At 36.9% G+C, this 23,198-nt stretch overlaps 1 long non-coding RNA gene across 1 annotated transcript in view; it reads left to right on the top strand.

Moving 5' to 3' along the window:
• The first annotated feature begins 213 nt into the window (after positions 1 to 213).
• LOC132345831 (uncharacterized) overlaps positions 214 to 23,198 on the top strand; it is a 603,367-nt gene continuing 580,382 nt past the window's right edge. Inside the window, exons 1-2 of the long non-coding RNA XR_009495412.1 lie at positions 214 to 320; positions 19,902 to 19,979. This is a non-coding gene — a long non-coding RNA (uncharacterized lncRNA). The remainder of the gene's footprint in view (positions 321 to 19,901; positions 19,980 to 23,198) is intronic.

Raw genomic sequence — 23,198 nt, 5'->3', positions numbered from 1 at the left:
GTGTGTGTGTGTGTGGCTGAGTCCCTTCACTGTTCACCTGAAGCTATCACAACATTGTTAACTGACTATACCCCAATACAAAAGAGTTTAAAAAACTAGACTATTTAGTACAGATGATATTGCAGCTTCTTTTTCCTCTTAACAATATATCCTGGGTACTCTTCCATTTAAATAGCTATTGATTAGACACATACTTTTTTTTTTTCCAGCTTGCTCTTTTATTCAGAAGATATACTTCAGAAATACACAGCAAGAAAATCAATAAAGAATGTAATTCAGATACAGCTGAATCAAATGTGAAAATTGAAGCAGCATTCAAGGTAAGTCTGGACATTCACACATTGGGAGCTATTTTTTTTTTCTTCAAGTTTTAAACTTTTTAAAGTTTTGTATTGGAGTATAGTCGATTTACAGTGTCAGGTGGATAGAGAAGGGACTCAGCCATCCATATACGTAAAACCATTCCCCCCTAAACTCCCCTCCCATCAGGCTGCCACATAACATTGAGCAGAGTTCCATGTGCTATACAACAGGACCTATACAGTTGGACAGTTGGTTATCCATTTTAAATATAGCAGTGTGTACATGTCGATCCCAAACTCACTATCTCTTCTCATTCTTTTCCCCAGGCAACCATAAGTTCATTCTCTGTCTGTGATTCTGTTTCTGCTTTGTAAATAAGTTTGTATCATTTCTCTTTAGATTCCACATCTAAGGAATGTCATGGGGCTTCCCAGGTGGAGCTAGTGGTAAAGAACTCACTTGCCAATGCAGGAGATATAAGAGATGTCAGTTTGATCCCTGGGTTGGGAAGATTACCTGGAGCAGGGCTTGGTAACCCACTCCCTTATTCTTGCCTGGAGAATCCCATGGACAGAGGAGCCTGGCAGGCTACAGTCCTTGGGGTCACAAAGAGTCAGGCACGAATAAACTGACTTAGCATGCATGCATGTCAATAAAGAATGTCATTCAATATTTCTTGCTCTCTGTGATTTGCTTTATCCATATGGCAGTCTCCATGGCCATCCATATTGCTGCATTACCTTGTTCTTTTCAATGGCTGAGTCAGAGAAGACTTTCTTGAGAATTGTCTAAAGCAGTCCCCTGAAAGTGAAAGTGTTAGTGGCTCGTTTATGTGTGACTGTTTGTAAACTGCCAGGCTCCTCTGTCTATGGAATTCTCCAGGCAGGAATACTAGAGTGGGTTGTCCTTCCTTTATCCAGGGGATCTTCCTGACCCAGGTTTCACAGGTCTCCTGCGTTGCAGGTGGATTCTTTACTGTCTGAGCCACTAGGGAAGCACAAAGTAGTCCTCTATCCTTGGTCTTACCTGTTATATCATCGTGACTTGTTGGTTTGTTTCATGGCATTTATCAGTATCATAAGTTATTCATTATTTGCTTGTGTGTTTTTTTCACTCTTTCCAGAATGGAACTTTATGAGAGTAGGGTCCTGCCTCTTGTTCAACACTATACTTTTAATTTTAGAATTCCATGTCTCATGTTCAACATTGCATCCTCATCATTTAAAAGAGTGCCTGGTTCCTAGTAGATGCTCAGTTCATCTCTAGTAAATAAATTAATCCAGGACACACATTTCTTCTAAAAGTTGACAGTACAGCCTCTGTTCTAGATGGAATTCAAAGAAGCAAGGAATATTTTTTTAAAAATTCTATTTATGTATGTATGTATGGCTGTGGTGGGTTTTCATTGCTGCCCATGGGCTTTCTCTAGTTGCAAGGAGTGGGGGCTGTTCCTCATTGCAGTGGCTTCTCTTGTGGCTTATGGGATCTAAAGCCTGTGGGCTTCAGTAGTTGCACTTCCTGGGCTCCAGAGCATGAGCTCAGTGGTTGTGGTGCACAGGCTTAGTTGCCCGGTGGTATGTAGCATCTTCGCGGACCAGGAATCAAACCTCTGTCTCCTGCATTAGCAGGCAGATTCTTAACCACTGGACCACCATGAGTAGTTTCAGCTGCAATGTTTGTTTAAATATTGATGAAAATCAGCCTCCCGTGGTTTCCATTTATTCCACCTGTGGAGATCGGCTTTCTGTTTACACCATGAGAACATTGCAACCTCCTTTGGTTTTCCATCCTTTGAAATGATGAAGTACCCTTGTCCTTTCTGTGTCTCCTCCTCCTTTCAGAGTAAACCTTTTCTGCCTCCTTTTGCTGATATTGATATTACATAGTGTTCAAATCTCTTTCACCCTAGCCCTACTCTCCCCATTTCCTTCTTTGGCTACACTTCAGCTGCCCCATGTTTCTCTGAAAAAAAGAGTTCTATGTGGAAAGGACTATAATCTCCCTCCTCCTGGAGGACTGGAGAATAGTGGTTAATGGTAAAGGCTTTAGAGTAGATCAGATCCAGGCTCAAGTCCTGCTTTTACTTATGGGCTGACTTGAGGTAAGTAGGCACATTTTCTAAGCCTCAGTGTTCTCATCTGTAAAATGACAGTGAGAGTAGAAGGCAATCAGCTTTTTAACCCAGTTGCATGAGTTTGATAATACCTTTCTACCCCATGATTTTTGGTCCAATTGAAAAACTGATGCAGGTATAAATGAGGAGTAAAGGTATCAGCTTTATTGCTGATAAAGATGAACTAGAGAGCCAGAGGGTACTGATCCTAAATGTGCTTCCTAGTATTGCATTCATTTGTCTAGGTGGTGAGCTAATAGTCAACTAAGTCCTCTAGTTATTTTTTACCCTAACTACTCTTAACTTTTTCCTAACGTTTTCCCTTTCATCTATTAAACAAATAATTTTATGAATGTTTTAGAAATATTTGTATTTATGTACATATTTGTGTGTATATATGTTTTCATTTGAATTATTATTATTATTCCAATCTGATTATCTTTTTGAAATTAGCCTTCTATAATTAAATCAATTGGACAAACCAGGAGATTTGTCATCAATTCAGTAAGTTGACTTTTCAACATTCCTTTTATGCCATTTAACATAGACATTGATCAGGATATGGTCAACAGTAGAGTTACACGGCACATCACTTGTGTTTTTGCTTCTTGAGTAAGATTGAGGGTATAACTAACCTTGCTTTCATCTCAGCAATTATAATCCTCATCCTGTAAACAAGAATATTGTAGGAGATATTGTCAGATTTCTGTTTGGATTATATTGCACTGTGTCTACAGCTTTGCCTTGCAATGTCAGTAGAGCATTTTTATTTTTAAAGTCCCATTCTTTATTTGTAGTATATTTGTGCAGTCCTCTACTATACCCTTTCTAAATGCTCAAGAATAATTTTGGAACTTTGCTAGTATCTGTATCAAGTCAGACTCTAAGTCTGAAATTTACCCTTTGAACCCTTGGAACACTTGCCCATGGAAACTCAGTCAGCTGATTCCTCAAAGATAATCGAGAGCAGAATAGCCAATTACATCTTCAAAGTTTTCTCCGCTTGCTGAGAAGTAATTTGTATGGGGCTCGAAACTGAGCTTTATTAATTAATGCAGAGTGTTTACCTACTATCATTTTCCTTATCTTGGGCACCAATTTTAACCCTCTCTGTTTTACACTTTCAGGGCAAAGATTATCCTATTTGATAGCCTACTAGAAAAAAGCAATCTGCTTCCTTTTAGTGTTTAAGCCATTTACCCCAAGCAATGGGCCAAACCCTTCTTTTATCTTACGTCTCGCCTCTTAACACATAAATGGAAAATCTCTCTGGTTATCCCTAACTTTAGTTTAAGAAAAAAAAGCATTTTTCCTCTTTGTAGTTGCTTTCGACTTTCATGACCATGTTTGTGCTGTCCTCGCGTTTATTTGCCCTGGGTATCCTGTCGTCATCACATCACACCAAACCAAGACAAACAGAACAAAACCACAAACAACTTAGAGCATTTGCTATTTGTCACATTCTTCTTCTGGTAGATAATTGTGATTATACTGACATTATTATTGTTTTATTCAAATCTCTGTCCCTATTAAGTCATTTCAGAATGTCCCTATTTTCAGGATAATGGCAATCTCTCCCTTTGGAGACATTTTCATAGCAAATTCAGCCAGCCAGATTTTAAGGTTTCATTTAATGTCACATTAGGCTGTGCATGTATGTTGTATAATGGAGGGTGTGTTTTAAGGTCAAAGTGGTAGCCCAAGCTAAATTTAATGTAACTATAATGCCAGTTTCAATATAGATACATATCACCTGAACTACACAGGACTGACAGACAAATCTGACCGATGAATTTGTGGTGATAAAGGTGAATTTTGCCAAACAATGAGAAGTGCTGAAGTTTTATTCCCAGTGATGACTGAAAATTGTGTTAATTTTTATGGGTTGTATTCTAAGACTGAGTAACACAAAATTTCTTAAATTTCAAAATTTGTTGTGTACTAGTTTCCCTGGTATCTCAGATCATTCTACCCTATGATGTTCTGGGGGCCAGTACACTCAACACCTGTCTCCTCTTCTATAAAATGTGAAGTCAGCAGTCAAACTTGTTCTGCCATGGACCCCATGGAGGATAGTGGTGGTTATAACTACTGAGGTTGGCTTTGGATGAACATTTGTCTGGACAGTCCAGAGAGTCCTGGGGTGATAGTACCATCCCACCCTAATCACCTATGAGAGAAGGCACTGAGCTCGGAGTCCACAAATGACTGTTCAGGTTCTGAAAAGAAATTACTGGCAGTTTTCAAACAAAGTAGACCTTCTGACTATAAAAAACAGCATCTTTTCCTTTCACCACAGATGGAACGCTAACACGCATGTCTTAATTCTTAAGAAACTTTATTCAAATCTAGTAAGATATGTTTAAAAAAATGTGTTCAAAGTTAAGGAAAGGAGAGAGGAGTTGGTATAATATTTAGGAAGATGAGCTTTGTGGTCAGACAGACCTAAGTTTGAATTTCATTTTTAAACAGTCTGATAAATTGGGCAAACTACTGAACCTCTCAAAACACGTGTTCCACCTGTAAAATGAGTATAAAAAGAGAGTATGTGTATATAAAGTTCTAGAATAATGCTTGGTATATAGCATGTGCTCAATAAATCATTGTTCTTATTTTTATATTAAATTCATTATTTTAATTTGATATTTTATTTACTGTTAGAAGAGTAATCTCAAACTGGTTTACATAAATATTACTGTAGCTAGATATTAATATTGTTGTTGCTGTTGAGCCACCAAGTTGTGTCTGACTCTTTTGCAATCCCACGGATTGTAGTCTACCAGGCTCCTCCCTCCATGGAATTTCTCAGGCAAAAATATTGGAGTGGGTTGCCATTTCTTTCTCCAGGGGATCTTCCCAACCCAGAGATCAAACCCACGTCTCCTGCATTGGCAGGCAGATTCTTCAGCACTGAGCCACTGGGAAGCCCATGATATTAATATTCAGTTCAGTTCAGTTCAGTCGCTCATTTGTGTCCGACTCTTTGCGACCCCATGAATCGCAGCATGCCAGGCCTCCCTGTCCATCACCATCTCCTGGAGTTCACTCAGACTCATGTCCATCGAGCCAGTGATGCTATGCAGCCACCTCATCCTCTGTCATCCCTTTCTCCTCCACCCCCCAATCCCTCCCAGCATCAGAGTCTTTTCCAGTGAGTCAGCTCTTCACATGAGGTGGCCAAAGTACTGGAGTTTCAGCTTTAGCATCATTCCTTCCAAAGAACACCCAGGGCTGATCTCCTTTAGAATGGACTGGTTGGATAGTAATTATTTTACATCATATTTGTTAGGATTGCCATAGTGTTCTAAAAATTACTACTTAGGCTTAGATTCTATTTTCTGTTATAATGTGGATACATTTAATCAAGTCACATTGTAAAAATGAAGAGATATCTTTTAACCTAAGACTGCCTTTCAGTGTCTGGGTCTGTGTTGGACACAGCAGATGATTTTTTGAGGATATTAAGATGGACTTTAGTCCATCTTTGTTTCATTTTGTCGTCAGCAAAATGAAGACGCAAATTAATGTTTTGTTGAAGAGAGCGATACTAGTGCTAGGTAGGAATTAAGAAAGCTTGGGACGAGGAGACTCCAACATCTAAAGATACATTTCAGCTATTTACTAGGATTCTGAGGTCAATGCAATGAGTAGCAACTTCTCTTCCATTTTTTGCCTAAATGTGATGTTTAAAGGAAAGGAGAGGCTAAAGGTCACGTAAATCTAAAATCCAAGGGATTATAAACTGCAGACTTGAAAATCTTCATGTTCCCAGTCTTTTAGTTCATTAATTATAGGTGATGAACTTTAAAAAGAACTAAGCCAATTAGTTTTAAGGTGTCAATCTAAAAAGCTTTAGAGAGTAACTATTAGCTCTGGAGGAATTTAGCAAACACTGTAATCAATTCTTAGATTAGCCAAAATTTTACTTTTTAGAATTTCCTTATGCCACTTGAGACACCACGCTGAAAACACTTCCTGTTTTTTCAAGTCCTTCATCTTCTGTGGCCGCATATTACACAACCAAAGAAAGAATTTTCTCTTTATAGCGTTCAACTGGTTTTTCTGGCAAAGGTCATGAAGTAGTAAATTGAGAATTTAGCTTCTATTGGACTAAAAGCTAAGGAAATGAATTTCTATCTCTATCACCATAAATCTACAGAAGTGCTGGCGTGGAGTCTAAAACAAGTGACTGCTCTCCACGTCACATGTCAAGCATGATTGTTCACAGGTGGCTGGAGTGAACACTTTACTCTTAATTACATTCAGAAGCAATCAGGGGTGCAGTTTTTTTTTTCCCTCAAGTCTACTTGTTCCCATAGGATACTTATCTGGCTCCTATATAGATTTTTTAAAGGTGATCAAATGATGGTTTGGTACATAATTTGGAAAGGCTGTTCGTGAAAGTTTTATATGTCTATTGTAATAGTTCCCATGACACAAAATGTCTTTGCTGTCATATATCACTCAAAATGAGAAAACAAAATCACACATGATTTATACTATAAGGACTGCTCCTATGGCAGTGGTTCTTAAGTGTGGCTGAATTTAAAATCACCTGGGACCTTTACTAAAAAGGCAAATTTCCCTTCACCCTAGACTCAGAAGTATTAATTCTTAAATGGGGCTCAGAGTCTGGACTTTAACAAGTAGCTTAGGGATTCCTTTGGTTGGTTGAGTTTGAGCCATATCTTCAGGTGACAGGCAAGGAGGTTTGGAAGGTGGATAGCCAATGAAGGTCAACTTTTTAGATCACAAACATACCACTGAGTTTTTGAGCTCAGACTCCCTCAAATTGATTTTTGAAGATGATAGAGTTAAACCATTATGTAACTACAAAGCATAAAAAAAGTGACCCCAGTGTGTTTAGCATCTCATTCTTTGTTTTTGTCTGAGTTAAAACACCAGCAGACTCTGAAGCAATTACTTTAAAAAATATATGGAGTTCCTGTTGCATTAGAAATTGTGTGATTTTTAAAAATACCTATGTGTAAATGACAGAGAAGGCAATGGCACCCCACTCCAGTACTCTTGCCTGGAAAATCCCATCGATGGGGGAACCTGGTGTGCTGCAGTCCATGGGATCGAGAAGAGTTGGACATGACTGAGCAACTTCCCTTTAACTTTTCACTTTCATACATTGGAGAAGGAAATGGCAACCCACTCCAGTGTTCTTGCCTGGAGAATCCCAGGGACGGGGGACCCTGGTGGGCTGCCGTCTATGGGGTCGCACAGAGTCGGACACGACTGAAGCGACTTAGCAGTAGCAGTATGTGTAAATGAAGCCTGGATTTTTGTTGTGCATTTCCTTAAGCTCTAAAAAAATATAGATAAAAATTGAGTGATTCCTCAAACCACAAGAAGCCTATGAGATAGTAATGGGATCAGATGAGAATAGAAGGGATTGTATACATTTCTTTTCATTAAATACTTAGGATTAAGTTAGATTAATGTTACAGTTGACTAAAGATGACATTTCTTTTTAACTTACTTTATATTTATAAAAAGTTTTAAATTATTTCATATTTCTTTAGTTTTTCTTTGAAACTAAATTTGGGCTGTACTATATTCCATCTTTTATCATTATTTTCTCCTTGTTCTTTTTTTTCTTTATTTCTTATACTTTTCCTCTTACTTCACACTTTCCTTTCTCATGTAGGTACTCTTTTCCACCTGTTCCCCCATCAAGTTTGTCTTCTCTTTCAGTTTGCATAAGTATATGACACCAATTACCAGCTAACCAGTTAGAGACCACCATTCATTCTAAAGATCATTCTCTGTTCATAAGGATATGGTTATAAAAATTCTTCAGGAGCCCCTGACCTTGAGGATGCTTGCTGTTAACTGTGTTTGCTAGAGTTGTAGTTTTTGAATAGATTGAAAGTAGCCATCACAGCTGTCTTTTTATCTCCTCTAGGTTCAAGTCTGGGTCGTCCCAACAAACATCTCTTCTTAGCTCCTAATCATCCTTGGGCTTTGTATCACCCTCAGAGGCTGCTTTATTCTTGGTGGATAGAGTGGGTGGTGGGTGGTCCAGAGGTATTTGGTACTTCAATTCCCACCCCATTCTTTCCAGTGTTGAGGCAGTAACTCTGTCATCACTCACCATCCTCTTTCCACAGTTTCTTATTGTTCAGGTATACATTAAAAATATCCTTTTATGGAAGAATTAGCTAATCCTTTGTAAACTAAATGCTAAGCCATATTCTGCCCCTGATGCTTCTACCTTGGAGTTCTTATGCCAGTTATAATCTTCTTTTTTTCTCTGGGCTTTTCAGTGTTGGTAATTTTAAGATCCATAGGTAAACATTGGGCTGTTAGCTGACCTGATTTAATTTCTTTATTTGAGGCCCTGGAGTGCTCCCCTTATTATGCAGAGTCTCATGCCAAACAGTCTATCCTACAGAGGGAAGAAAATATTTGTGAGGAGAGCAGGTAATTCTAAAATACAGCAGGGATGTGCACACAAACTTTTTAGAAATCATCCATCAGGAAATTTACTATGACACCAACCTGATTTATTTTCAAGGGGAACGAATGAGAAGCAAAGTCCTTAGGGGTGTTTACTTCGTTGGTGAAAAGATGCTTAGAAAACAAAGAATTTCAAGGAACTATGCAGTATTTAGAAAATGAAATGATTCAAAGGGTAGTAACAATTTAAGATTTATTTTGAGATTTAAATACTACATGAACCTTAACTGAATCTTTGAAGCTTCAAGGTCAGAATATTGGAGCATCTTGGAGCTTTCAGTAAGGCATGTTCAGTGCAAACCTAAGAGCCTGGACGAGCCTAAACTCTTTACATGGTTCATAAAGTGTTTTATGGATAAAAGTCTGTTCTGCTTCGAGATGAGGCCATATTCACTATTGTATATTTTGCCTATTTATCGTGTTTTTTTTTTTTTTGATAAGTCTTCAGTTGCTAAGTCTTGGCATTAAAAGATGTGAATTACAGAGAGCTGTAATGTTACCCAGCTGTTCTGAGAAATGCTTTATGTTGAATGGATATTTGTTCCTTTATTCATGTAGAAGAAGTTGTCATCATCATGGTCAGCCAGCTTTCCTCTGTCTTTCTTATGACTATTGATCTGCTGAAGACTGAAAGATGCAACAATGTTTATTTTTTATTATTTAGTGTGTAGTACTTGAGTTTAGTGTCTAAAAAAATAGTTATATACAATTAACGTATCCTGTTGTAACAGTTTTACTACTGACTTTTCATTGCTTCACGTTTTTTTCCTCTGAATTCCAGAATGCAAAGTCTTAGTCCGTTTTTTTCCCCTCACCCTTAGAATGAAGTAGCATTTACTATCATATCCTGTAGGACAAAGATTCTACAATGTTCTTATTTTCTCCATTTACAAACCATGGGCTACCTCTCTTTCCTTCTCCCCAAATCTTTTTTGTAAATCTTCTTTTAAATAAGCACTATTCTCTGACTTTTGCTTTCCTTACCACTTTTTTTTTTTTAAACCAGAAATTCAACAAAATATATATTAAATGGAGGAGAAAACACATGATGTGTTATCCATTAGTAAAACGAGTCCCCCAAATCTAAATTATATTAGATCATATTAAACATAACATAGTATATTTCTGTAGCTAACATTCATTTCATATTTCCTATCTGTACACACAGGTTATATAAAAAGTAGAATAATTAAATTATAAATTCTTTAGAGAAAGGGGAAAAAACCTAAATACTGTCATCAGTGAAACCATAAAACTGCAAGGAACAAAGATTATATAGAGGTCAGGGGAAATGGAGTGTGGGTCATGGAGAGAAAATTCCCCAAAGAATCGTATTTCAGACAACTGCTGTTTAAATAAAACCACTTCTGGGCATATGCTTAAAGTTTACCTGTAGTTACTGTTTTATATAAGAGCCAATGTTGAGGAGGCTACAACACATAATAATAGTAATATTTTTCCTGCATCTATTCCTTCTGTGAGATTAAGTCTTTCAATAGTGCTCAGGAAAATACTGTGCAGATCCCAGAAGGGGATGCTTCTCTTAGTTTTTTCATGTTATGAACAGGGCACCCAAGGCACAAGAGGATGAATCGGAGCTGGACGGGGAAGCCAGTGATTGAGGGCTCTCTTCCTGGCGCTCTGTGAACACCCATGCACCTCCAGGCCTGCTATTTTCCTGAGATATGCTTTGCAGGTTAGATCTGTTCTAATTAAAATGGTTTTGCCAGACATTCCAGTCTGTCTGTTGGCAAAATTACATGGGGAATTTGTAATAAGACAGTTGCCCAAATGGTCATTACAATATTATTTTTCTGACCTCAGAGAGGTATTATACACAGAGGAAACTTTACCCAAAATACTGTGTGAAGTTGAATGAAACTGAGAGGCACTGGAGGGAATGTGGCGTTGAAACAAAAGGACTTTCAGTGCCTCTTACTGAAAGCGATTTCTGACTTTGCTGTGCCTTCCAGACAGCTGCAAGAGGCCCCAGTAGCTTTACTGTGTGGCTGTGATGTGTGGGAATGGATTTCGCCTCATTCTGCATTTGAAATCTGTGTTAACTCTGTGCCCACAGAAAACTACTCTTGTATACTATTGATGATTTTGTAAGTTTAGCTTCACATTTTATAACTTTAGAAAAACCCCCTGATGCAATTTATACGTTTTTGGAGAGTTTGCCTTCTTACGGAACCCTGTACCATAAGGTTATTTACTGAACATTCTTTGCTGGTAACTGAAATACACATCTGTAACCACAATTTGGCACCATGGCAATGCTTAAGCATGGCATCAAATTTTAGGAGGTGGCATGGAAGTTATAAACTCTCAAACAATTGAGAATCACTCAGCTGCCCATTTAAATATTCCTTGTTAGATTAAGTTTCTTGCTTTATAAACATCTAACTTTTAAAACTTTTGGACTGTTTCTAGTCATTTCAGAATCAGCCAAATCAATAAAATTCTTATACAATCTATATAAAATGTATAATAGCATAGAACTCCTCCTCTAAATTGCTTAGATTTTTTTTGGTAGTTATAAAAACAGTCAAGATCATTTCAGGGAATTGGTAGAAAATATCATGTAAAGAAGAAGAAAAAAAAAAAAAACTGAACCATAACTCCTATTTCTTACTCCACTTTCCCTTGTCAAACATTAAGACATGCTGGTGTAGTTCCTTCAATTCATTCTTTGTGTGTTTTTTAATGCTTGATATTACAGTATATATTTCTTTTCTGTGTCATATATACTTCCAAATAAGATTAAAAAAATCTTTGTGAATAAATATTCTCTGGTGTTCTCTAAGTAGTGCATAGTTGAGCTCAATTCCTATGAACACAGTTAAAATGAAAAATGATTTGGGGGTGAGTGTTGTTAACCTGTCAAGCAGTATAGCATAATGGTTTGCAGCACAGTCTATAGTTAGAAAGTCTCAAGTTGAAGTCTAGATTCTGTCACTTACTGTTATTTGCCTGTTCTTCCACATCTCTGAATGTGACCGTAATTCAAAACTTGCTTTTTCACTGGGTACTCATGCACCATTCTATGTCTGCAGATTCTTCCCACTGCACAGTTTCTCTAACTCCAGTTCAACTTCTTCTTTCCCTTTTTGGCTCCTAGCAATAGGTGACTCAATAGTTTTTGGCTCCTGGGATTCCCCTGCCTGGTGGACAAGACTCTTGGGAGTTTGGAAGGGAAGGTGTTAAGGAGACACTAGCAGATAACTTCTTTGGTGTTTCTTGATCAGTGTTGACCCCAGATAAGAGTGCTGGCTGCTCCTCTGCCAGGTAGCAATCTCACACAAACTTGCAGAGATGTGCCTATGTGGTTGTGTGAAGGAGAAAGATTCACCCTTCCATTTGCAAATGGAAACATCCCAAGGAAGATGGACTGAAAATGTCTGGGGCTTGGGATCTATCAGATCTGACCCTCAGCCCTGGTCCTTCCACCTCCTATTTTCTTGGTATGTAATCTTTGGTAGATTGCACAAGCCCTCTGGTGATCAATTTCTTAAATTCCTTGATGGTAGCAAGTGAGTAAGAAAGGCCAGGTATAAGGATTGGTGTAAGGATTAAAGGATGCATAATATTCCAATTCCATTACAATGTCTATAGCTTCTCTTATCTCCTTGTTCATTCTACAAAAAGATGTACAACCTAAGTTTTACCCTTTTCTTGTATTTTTTCTCCTCTCCTCTCCTTACTTTTTATTCTTTTCTTTTCCCTCTGTCCCTTCTTTCCTTCCTTTTCCCTCCCTCCATCTCTCTCATCCTCTCCCTCTCTCATCTATTTTTGGGAAGTAGAAATAGAAAGATGCTTAGGTATATGTATAAATGAAATGAATTGGGGAATGCCAGAGGTGGGAGTGAGAATATTGTTACACTATAATATTCAATTGTCTAACTTGATGGGCCCCAGACACAAAGTTTTCCATGCCTTGACATTAGTCAGGAGCTTTATGGTTTTCTTTCTTTGATGAAGTGTAATGATTGACTAGGTGTGCAGGAAGAGGAAGTTTGTCTCATTTAATTTGTAAGGTTGTAACCTTAAGATCCAGAGAAGGCAATGGCACCCCACTCCAGTACTCTTGCCTGGAAAATCCCATGGATGGAGGAGCCTGGTAGGCTGCAGTCCATGGGGTTGCTGAGGGTTGGACACAACTGAGCGACTTCGCTTTCACTTTTCACTTCATGCATTGGAGAAGGAAATGGCAACCCACTCCAGTGTTCTTGCCTGGAGAATCCCAGGGACGGGGCAGCCTGGTAGACTGCAGTCCATGGGGTCGCACAGAGTCGGACAGGACTGAAGCGACTTAGCAGCAGCAGCAGCAACCTTAAGATCAAAGGACAGGGTGGCACAGGCTAAAGATTTATTTCAAGTGGGAAGAGTGTAAAATTCATATGAATAAATTCATGGGCAGTCATACAAGTTTTCAAATACCTCTTGAAGTTTACAATTTCCCTGATTATACACAATTCAGAATCAGTGTTCATTCACTTTAATTTTATAAGAAGTATATATGGAAAAAGTTTGAAAATGAAGGGTGAGATTAAATCCCCCGTGTTCCTAGAAGCATATTAACACTTTTATGCTTTTCCTTCAAAATGCTTTTTTGACAGAAAAATCCAAGCTGGAAGTTATCCTAAGTTGCCAAAATAACTGTACAGGCAGTAAAGTTTAGCATTGTTTCCCCTAAGGGAAAATGATGCTCAGTGGGTTTGATATAATTTTGTATTGAGAAATAAGGAAGGAGGCAGGGAAGTGGGTGGGCAGAATGCAAAGAGTGAAGGGGGATGATAAAAAGAAGAGAGAATTAACACATAGCAGAAGCACTGAAGCTCTAACTTAAATACAAATGATTTTCAGACTGTTCTAGAATACAAGGGTGATAGTCATAATTGCCCAGCTGTTGTTTGGAGAGTTCAGCAGCTGCACATAAGTGACTACACAAATAGGGAGTTTTTTTTGTCTTTTCATATGTGACTCTGGGTAGTGCAGGATATTACCCCTGAATGGAAGGAGGAAAAGCAATGTTCTTAGAAAAAGATTTAGATAAATCAAAGGAGCAAGAGAATTGAGCTTCTTCTTGACATCATTTTGTTGAAATGTTGATCAAAATGCAAATAATTAGACCTCATTAACACTATTTAGAATATTCAAATTCTTAATTTTTTAGTAGCCTTAAGCCATGTACATTTTGAAGAAAATATTCAGTTGTAAGTGTTAATGTTTCCCTCCAGTGACCTAATGAAAGAAATGGAAATATAGTAAGATGGTCCCCCCTATATTCAAGATAATCAGTCTGCTGTTGTTGCTGCTGTGTCGCTTCAGTCATGTCCGACTCTGTGTGACCCCATAGACGGCAGCCCATCAGGCTCCCCCGTCCCTGGGATTCTCCAGGCAAGAACACTGAAGTGGGTTGCCATTTCTTTCTCCAACGCGTGAAAGTAAAGTCGCTCAGTCGTGTCCGACTCTTAGCGACCCCATAGACTGCAGCCTACCAGGCTGTTCCATCCATGGGATTTTCCAGGCAAGAGTACTGGAGTGGGGTGCCATTGCCTTCTCCAATCAGTCTGTACAGTTTTAAAAATTAAGATGAAATGAACAGATGCTTTATTTAAAAACTGCAGTGAAAATTGTAAAATAAGCCTCGTACCTGAATTTTAGAGCTACATGGTTAACATATATTATGGACTAAATGTTGGGTGGAGGTATAATAATTAATGTAGAATGCTGCTGTGAGGCAGAGAGCCTAACTTCTTTATTGTTTTAGCCTTTAAGATACCAATCAGTTACATTCTGAGGCCCTTTTCCACTGAGCTGCTTTTGGATTTTCTTCCTTATAATTTTCTCTAATTCTTCATTTGGAACAAAACCAATATGATTTTATTTCTTCCAGTAGGTTTCTGTTTCTAACTAGTAATTTCATACCAACTTAGAATTTTTTTTTCTTTTTTTCAATCTGCATATAATTTTGCCTTCACTGATTGTTAAAACTTATTACTTTTATTATGATTTAGGTTGCTTCTACTTCTATGCTGTTAAAACTGCTGATATCTTTGCCATGAAACAAATAATAATCAATCATTGAGCACTTCCTGTGTGATGGAGATGATGCTGTGCAGTTCTCTTATAGTTACCCCCATTAATCCTCCAAGAAACCTTGGGAATTTTTATTATAATTACCCCCATTTTATAGGTGATGAAACTGAGGAGCAGAGAAGCTAATGTGGATACAGTTGTAGAGCTTGGGAGGTTGCAGAAATACGACTCAGACTCTCTTCTTCTCACCTGGTCAGTGCTTAATATTGGCCTCAGATCCACTTCTTTCCTCCTCTCCTTGCTTCCTAGGTAATCACATTCTGGTTCTTGCCCTAAAATTAATTATGTGATTCTAAAATTTTTTCCAGATCTGTCTTCTCTTAGAGTCCTAACATCATACATGTACTTGCCTGATTGATAACATCTATTTAGATATGGGTTAGGCATCTCCCCATAACTAGTCAAAGCAGAAGCATTGTTTACTAATTCCCCATAGCCCCTAAAGAACTGTCTCTCATCTAAGACACAATCTTTCTTCCTCTTGTTTAAGTCAAAATTATCATTTTTTAAAATCCTGTATTTTTCTCATCTCCATATCTAGTAGATCAGTCAGCACTATCAATTTTGCTGCAATATATTCCACCCCCCCTCACTTTCTCCAACTTTGGTATTGCTACTGTAGACCAAGATTTCACTGTATTTCACTGGGCCTAGAGCAGGAATCTTCATATAGGTTGCCCTCTAATGTGTCTAATATTCTTAGCACAGCAGTTAACAGTGATGATTCTAGAATGGAAATTTCATTATTAAACATCTCTACAGCAAAATTTCAGTATAATTAGGATAAAATAAAAACTCTGTATTCATGACCTTCTCGTCTGAATTATTCTTATCACTCAGATTTTAGCTTAAAGGACACTTAGGAATTACTGTTCCTGACCATTTAGGGTAAAAGTAGTTGCTCTGTTACTTGCAGATCACTATTTCCTGGTGAGTTTTCTTTCTCATTTGCTTTTTTTTTTGTTCATGAATCATGAGCCTTTTATCTTGATTAAATCTGTATCCGTATATACTGAATGAATATCTGTAAAAACACACACATCCAAACAGAAGAAAATTCATGTCATCACATTCTAAGTCAGTTGTTTAATCAGTATGCCCTATTATACACATCTTTGCATATTCTTGAAAATATAGTTCTAGATGTGGAGTTGAAGCAGAAGGTAACTGCATTTTAAAATGTGGTGGCTATTTGAGAATTGTTCCTTAGAAACTTTTTATGAGTGCTTACCAACAGTGGATAAAACATTCCATCACTCTATTTTCTAATCAACCCTTGGTAATGTTATTTTTTTTTCCAATTTGTGTTAATCTGAAAGGTGAAAAAAATGTATAAATTTGCATTATTTTATTAGTAGTTAAATTGACCATCATTTTAGAATTTAAATTCTATCAACATTTCCACGTTTATGAATTCTCCATCATACTATGGTACCCGTTTTTCTGTTTCTTTTTACTGTTGATGGGTGAGAGCCCTTGTATGTATTGCAAATTAAAAGTTTTAACCACTTTTAATTTTGACTTTACTCTTACTGTATTGTTTTTGTGCTGTGTAGAAGTTTTAAATAATGTAATGATATTTATAAAGTTTTCTTCCTTAGGTCTAGAAAGCTTTCCCCAATACTCTTAACATAATAAATATATATTTTAATTTAAAGGTATAGTTTTCATGTTTAACATTATTATCTGCCTGAAGTTTATTTTGGTATAAGATCTAAGGTAGAGAAATAGCATCTTGAAATTTTAAAAATACAGTCAGTTTTTCCAGTATCAGTTTTCATCCCATCATCTTTTACTGACTTAAGTTTTTTTTTTTTTTCCACATTCTATATTTCCATGCCTACCGGGTTTACTAACATATTCTTTAGTTCAGCATATTCCAAATGATGTTGTTTGGAAGGTAATTTTAGAAATGTTCTTTAGAAAGGTTTCATGATCATGCAAGCTTGGGGAATTTAGGGTTATATAAGTTTAAACAGGCTCTATAGAGAAATACTCCTCAGATTCTTTAATATGCTAAAGTTGCAAATCTCTAAGAGGTGAATAAAGAAGGGAGTATTTTTGATGAAATTTTGTCCATGGAAAACTTTTCGAGAAGCATTTCAGTTGCAAAGAATTTGAGACACTTGATCTACTCTACTGATCTGTGCACAGGGCAGAGCCACAATCTTTTAATTCATGTAACTTTGTATTTCATCATTTTATAAGGTGTGTTTTAGCTCATTAGCGTTTTTTCAGAATATGAGAGATTTCCTATAGTGTTTGTATACCTGTCATGCTGCTAAGTTGCTTCAGTCATGTCCGACTCTGTGCAACCCCATAGATGGCGGCCCACCACACTCCCCCATCCCTGGGATTCTCCAGGCAAGAACACTGGAGTGGGTTGCCATTTCCTTCTCCTATGCATGAAAGTGAAAAGTCAAAGTGAAGTTGCTCAGTCATGTCTGACTTTTGGCGACCCCATGGACTACAGCCCACCAGGCTCCTCTGTCCATGGGATTTTCCAGGCAAGAGTCCTGGAGTGGGTTGCCATTGCCTTCTCTGATACCTCTCATAGAATGGACATTTTCTATATGCTTCTATAAATTTGACATTATCTGACTTTTCCTTCTTTTTTTCTTTCTCTTTTACCATTTCCTTGTTTTTGCTTAAGTTTAGAGAAAGGAGGATCTTGGACAACAGTAAGATTTTCCAAAGATTAACCATGACTAATCTGAGATTAGTTCAGATAATTCTCATTAAGAAGAAATAAACCCCCCTGAGAGAGAAAGCAGCTAATTAATAAGAAATGAACAGAGCAGGAAATTTTGACAATCACAATTCCCATTGAGTTCTTTTATACAGTATATTTCTTGAAATTTCCCCTAATTACTGAGGTTGAGGCATAGAAAACTAATGAGAGTAGTAAATCTGATTCAAAGAAAGATCACATAGTGCCTTCTAAAATTTGATTCCCAGTGTATTTTAAATTTTTCACTCTAGATGGCCATGGACTATGTAATATCATACTGCATTCATGAATAAATCTTTGAATTATAGTCCCAGCTACTTTCTGTGTTTAACCACTCTAGATATACTAATGGAAAATCAGTGACAGTTCTAGTCAGTGGAAAAGTGAAAGAAAGAAGTGAAGTCGAAGTCGCTCAGTTGTGTCTAACTCTTTGTGACCCCATGGACTGTAGCCTACCAGGCTCCTCTGTCCATGGGATTTTCCAGGCAATAGTACTGGAGTGGATTGTCATTTCCTTCTCCAGGGGACTTCCCAACCCAGGGATCGAACCTAGGTCTCCTGCATTGTAGACAGACACTTTACTGTCTGAGCCACTAGGAAAGTCAAAGAACATTGAATTTAGTCAGCAGAACTGGATTCTAAGCTCTTACTATAGCCTGAGTGAGAAGGTGTATGTGTGGGGAAGTAGCCATGAAAGGAGTTTTATCTCCCCTTAACACCGAGTCCTGTCTCTAGCAGTGTTAGACAAAATATATTTTCCATTCTCTTTCTATCCCCCTTCCAAACCAGTTCATGAGCATAACATCACTAAGAGTCTAGAACACACCTTTATGGGCTGAATGTTGGATATGCTGTGCTTACAGAGGCAGAATTAATGCTGTGCTTGGCAAGGATACAAAGAAATTAGAAAATAAATTTGTGTGAGATCTCTATAGTGAAAAGGTAGAAACCAGTATGAAATTAGTTGCTTTGACAGCTCAGTTGATATACTGATTATAATGATCAATTTAAGAGTAGTAAAATTGCTTTCAGAAAGTTCTTTCTTGAGTTCTTTGAGATTTTCTCTAACTTTACTATTCTTAGATACCATTTAAAATTAGTCTTATTTTTATTCAACTTCATTTTCTAAAACAGGGAAACTGATATCTATTGCATAAGAATTTTATTTAAATATACCTGATAAGATAAATATTTCCAGTGTGTTAGAGATGAGAATTTTGCTTCCCTCGTGGCTCAGATGGTAAAGAATCTGCCTGCAATGAGGGTGACCTGAGTTCCATCCCTGGTTTGGGAAGATGCCCTGGAGGAGGGCCTGGCAACCCACTCCTGTATTCTTGCCTGGAAAATCCTCACGAACAAAGGATCCTGGCAGGCTGTAGTGCATGGAGTCTCAAAGAGTTCAACACGACTGAGTGACTAAGCACACAGAGATGAGAACTGTAGCATAATTAGGTCATCTGCTTAAGAAAAGTCTATTTCATTGCCTCCTAATGGCATTTGAATAGTTAAATGTGTTTTGATGGGTCAGAAGGATTTTTAAAGAATTGACCTTTTATTAACATTTTAAGATTCTTGAAATTATTGGCAGAATCAAAATCTTTAGCCCCATATAATGTCAAGTATTTTTTCCCCTCTATTTAAGTAAGTCTTTGCCTATGATTCCATGTTTTGTTGTTTTTAAGAACTTGAACTTTAGTCAGACTAATTTTTGCTTTTGATATAAGCAAGGGAAATTAGTCAAGGGGCCACTAGCCTAATGAAAGAGAGAAGAAGAACTAAAAAAGGACAACTGAAAAGTGGCTGGATTTCTATAGACAGCAATAAATACAAATGCTAATGATATTGACAAATCTCTGATTAATTGGGTGACAGATTTTCATATAATTTTCATGCATTTACTTTGAGGAAATATCACAGTGTTCTTAATATTAGACATGAACTAAATTTACTTAGATATTACAGTGGATAAAGAGACACATTTTTAATTAAAAATATGAACTGTGTGAAAATCAAACTCTGTTTAGGAAGCCCTCTATGTAGAAATAATTTTTTGGTTTAATAGAATTCTGCCTGTTTGAAATGATTTAATTTACTACTCAAAATCAATGTTATTTTACTTTGATAAAGTCAGTGTTAAAATAATATGAAAGGTCTAATTATCCCTTCCTTTGATTACACTGTTAGAATACTCAGAACACATCCTATCAAGAAACAGGAAGTACCGGAAATCCAACAGAAGGGCTGGTTTCTCTAAGATTGCAGGTCAGCGGGATTTTAATGTTCTGTGTGTATCCTGATACTGGAGGAATACAGGATTTCAAACTCTCACCTAACTTTCTTATCACAAAGAAATAGTTTAAGTATACTATTAATGCCTCTGAAAAAATATATATAACAGTGAAAGGGGAAGTGTTTTAATGGGTAAAATTGTTAAAAACTGTATTTCACATCTTTCAATGTCTACTGACAGTTTTGTAAAATTCTCATCTCAATCATTCCATGTTCATTTCCTGGTGAGAGCTTTTTTGTCTTGCTGTCCCCTTTATTGGTAAAGTCTTTGCTGCTCATCTATATTCATTTTTTTTTTCAGAAGTTTTCTCAGAGTCCCTGAGACCTTTCATGACCATTTTAACATATATTGCAGTTTCCTGCCCTCAATATCTTTAGGAGGTAGAATCTGTCACATTCATCTTAGCAAGGGATAATCATAAGGTTTTATAATAGTATTAAAGTATTTTCCAACATTAAAAAATTGTAAAATGCTATTCATAGCAAATTTCCAAGGTTTTTTTTTATGTTTATTTTTAAGCTTCTTTAAATCCAGAAATTCGTTTATTTATTCATAATTTGATATACATTTTCAGACTATATATCTTGTATAAATCACTGTTGTAGATATTGGGAACACAGTGGTAAATGGAAGGGCTTCTATATTCTTATTTATATGGAGAGATAAGTAAGCAAATGAAAATTACTATAGCCTATGACAAGGTCTGTGAAAGGAAGGAGATAAGCAGAGTAATAGATCATAAGCAGGCAGGGGACTTTTTTTTTCCTCCATTTTATAGATAAGAACATAGGGAGGGGCAGAGAATAATTAGCCACATGTTGATGGCTCCTTGCCAGCTGGGACTAGCCCAGGACTATTGGAGTTTAAACCGTGTGTGTCCCTTTACTAGATGCTACCGCTAAAGAAAATTCATTAAATATATGTTTCAGTGGCACTAAATTGCTATCTGTGGAATTTGAGCTGAACATTAACCTTTAAGCTACTATTTAAAAAAAAAATCATCATTTATGTTTTTAGCTCATGGAACAATGTATCAATAAAACAGAAGACAGAGGCCAGAAAGAAGCATATAATGAAATTTTGGCATACAGCAGAGATGCCTTTGCAAAGCAATGGCAAAAGGACTATTCATTAAACAGCACTGAGACAAGTAGTTATTCATATGGAAAAAAAAAATCTCACTCCTATCTGACATTATATACAAATGTAAATTCCAGAAGGAGTAAAGACAGAAATTTGAAAAACATAACTATAAAATATTAAAACATAAGGCTTTCATTCTAATATTAGGGTAGTAAGGTATTCTTCAGCCACAAAAAACACAATGATAAAATATTAATAGTGTGTTTACATCAAATTTTTAATAAAAAATTTAAGCCAAGAACTGGAGAAGGTATTTGTAAAAAAAGTACTACTGAACAAAGAGGTAGAATCCAAAATTGATGAAGAATTTACACAAACTAAGCAAAGTAGGAAAAACTTATAGAAAAATGGGCAAAGGGTATGAATAGGCAGTTCACAGAAGAAATATGAAGGACTGGTTAACACATGTAAATAAGCTCGGCCTCACCAGTACTCAGGGAAGGACGAATTTAACCAGAGTGAGATATGGTTTGATCCATAAGATTGGCAAATAAATGATTGACAATATCAAGATTGATAAGAGCATGAAGAAACAGTAAGTCTGTCTATTGTAGTATATTATGTCAAAGAAGGTATGAATTCAGTAATAATTTTGGAGAGCCATTTGATAACTTTTCGTAAAATTGAGCAAGAATCAGCAATGACTGAACAATTGCTATTTTACATATAGACCTAGGGGAAAGTCTTGGATGCTTTCTAGCATTGTGTGCAATAGAAAAAATTAGAAACAAATCCCATTAGTAGAGGAGTGGATAAATAAATTGTCATTTATTTGCACAATGGATAGCCAGTTTCCATGTACTGACATGCATTAATTTCAAAACATAACTTTTAGGGAAAAAGGCAAGTTATAGTATGATACCATGTATGTCAATAAAAGAACCCTCTATATATGGTTATTGCTGCTGCTGCTGCTAAGTCGCTTCAGTCGTGTCCGACTCTGTGCGACCCCATAGACGGCAGCCCACCAGGCTCCCCCGTCCCTGGGATTCTCCAGGCAAGAACACTGGAGTGGGTCGCCATTTCTTTCTCCAATGCATGAAAGTGAGAAGTGAAAGTGAAGTCGCTCAGTTGTATCCGACTCTTCGAGACCCCATGGACTGCAGCCTACCAGGCTCCTCTGTCCATGGGATTTTCCAGGCAGGAGTACTGGAGTGGGGTGCCATTGCTTTCTCTGATATATGGTTATTAGATACACACATTTGCTGAAAAAATGTGAAATAAACACATAAACCTGAACTTGAAGAGGCACTTAGTTCTAGGAATGGGGAGGACTACAAACATGTTCACTTATATCTGGAAAACTATCTTAAAAAATCTAAAGTAAAGATGATAACATATTAACAGTTGTTAAATATGCATGGTGAATAAGAAGATGTTCTATTTTTGTACTTGTCTGTACATTTGAAATCTTTTATAACAAAAATATTTCATGATATCTAAGCCTCCTTAATATTGCATAGTTGTGGCATTATCATTTAGTATTTTATTTCTATAAATGGTACTTGTTTTTTCTCATTCTGTCATGTAATGGTGCTATAAATGTAATTTTTTGCTTAAAGAAAAGTTTAAAAATGTATGTATGTATGTATATTCATATATTCAAAATGGCTTTTATTTAGTAAAGATATCTATAGTGGTTATCTTTTTTAAGACTATTGAGGCGATTATAGCCATGATTGTTTAAGATACAGTTGCAAGACAACTATAAAAATTAATGATGACTATGACTATTTCCCTGCAGAGGTGTGAAGGTCTTTGATGAAAATCTTCTTTCACTGCTCTCATGGGCAGTGCTGCCAATGTAGAGGTTAAGGTGCACAGGTCATACATTAGCTATATCGCCACAGCTAGTCTTGGAAACAGTGATGGGGAATAGTAGAGTCACTTTCCCTGCATTTGCCATGCCTCCTCACCATTTTTGGTCAGCCTGCTCTCCTCTGTGTTCACCATTTTGCAGTAGCTGGTGCTCTGATGGGAACCGAATATCAACTCTTTGGCTGCGGCTCCATGAGTTGGCTTTGCTTCATCCTTCAGCTTCATCTCCT

Source organism: Bos taurus, chromosome 7, assembly GCF_002263795.3.
Source record: "Bos taurus isolate L1 Dominette 01449 registration number 42190680 breed Hereford chromosome 7, ARS-UCD2.0, whole genome shotgun sequence".
NCBI lineage: Eukaryota > Metazoa > Chordata > Mammalia > Artiodactyla > Bovidae > Bos > Bos taurus.
The sequence above is the reverse complement of the archived record's forward strand: the minus strand, read 5'-3'. Positions and strand labels throughout refer to the sequence as shown.